Source organism: Arachis stenosperma, chromosome 3 (assembly GCF_014773155.1).
Source record: "Arachis stenosperma cultivar V10309 chromosome 3, arast.V10309.gnm1.PFL2, whole genome shotgun sequence".
NCBI lineage: Eukaryota > Viridiplantae > Streptophyta > Magnoliopsida > Fabales > Fabaceae > Arachis > Arachis stenosperma.
This window is the reverse complement of record NC_080379.1, coordinates 137,190,043-137,191,347: the sequence shown is the minus strand read 5'-3', so window position 1 is coordinate 137,191,347 and position 1,305 is coordinate 137,190,043. Positions and strand designations below refer to the sequence as shown.

At 39.8% G+C, this 1,305-nt stretch overlaps 1 non-coding gene across 1 annotated transcript; it reads right to left on the bottom strand.

Moving 5' to 3' along the window:
* Positions 1-641: 641 nt before the first annotated feature.
* LOC130972049 (small nucleolar RNA R71) lies at positions 642-745 on the bottom strand. Its single transcript, XR_009083251.1, has one exon. It is a non-coding gene; the product is annotated as a small nucleolar RNA R71 (small nucleolar RNA).
* Positions 746-1,305: the final 560 nt, after the last annotated feature.

Genomic DNA, 1,305 nt, shown 5'->3' with positions numbered 1-1,305 from the left:
CATCCTTCTTCACTCTTCTACCCCTTTCTTCTTCTACTAACATAAAGGAATCTCTATACTATGACATAGAGGATTCCTCTTTCTTTTCTTGTTTTCTTCTCTTTCATATGAGCAGGAACAGGGATAAAGGCACTCTTGTTGAAATTGATCCAGAACCTGAAAGGACTCTGAAGAGAAAATTAAGAGAAGCTAAATTACAACAATCCAGAAGCAACCTTTTAGAAATTTTTGAACAAGAGAAGGAGATGGCAGCCGAAAATAATAATAATGCAAGGAGAATGCTTAGTGACTTCGCAAAGACAACGTCCAAGTTTGATGGAAGAAGCATCTCCATTCCTGCCATTGGAGCCAATAACTTTGAGCTGAAACCTCAGCTAGTTGCATTAATGCAACAAAACTGCAAGTTTTATGGACTTCCATCTGAAGATCCTTATCAGTTTTTAACTGAGTTCTTGCAGATCTGTGAGACTGTAAAGACGAATGGAGTTGATCCTGAAGTTTACAGACTCATGCTTTTCCCTTTTGCTGTAAGAGACAGAGCTAGAATATGGTTGGATTCACAACCTAAGGATAGCCTGGACTCATGGGATAAGCTGGTCACTGCCTTCTTGGATAAATTCTTCCCTCCTCAAAAGCTGAGCAAGCTGAGAGTGGATGTTCAAACCTTTAAACAAAAAGATGGTGAATCCCTCTATGAAGCTTGGGAAAGATACAAGCAGCTGACCAAAAGATGTCCATCTGACATGTTTTCAGAATGGACCATATTAGATATATTCTATTATGGTCTCTCTGAATTTTTGAAAATGTCATTGGACCATTCTGCAGGTGGATTTATTCACCTGAAGAAAACGCCTGAAGAGGCTCAAGAACTCATTGACATGGTTGCAAATAACCAGTTCATGTACACTTCTGAAAGGAATTCCGTGAACAATGGGATACCTCAGAAGAAAGGAGTTCTTGAAATTGATGCTCTGAATGCCATACTGGCACAGAACAAAGTGTTGACTCAACAGGTCAACATGATCTCTCAAAATCTGAATGGATGGCAACATGCATCCAACAGTACTAGAGAGGCAGCTTCTGAAGAAGCTTATGATCCTGAGAACCCTGCCATGGCAGAGGTTAATTACATGGGTGAACCTTATGGAAACACCTATAACTCATCATGGAGAAATCATCCAAATTTCTCATGGAAGGATCAACAAAAACCTTAACAAGGTTTTAACAATGGTGGACGCAATAGGCTGGGCAATAGCAAGCCATATCCATCATCTTCTCAGCAACAGACAGAGAATTCTGAACAAA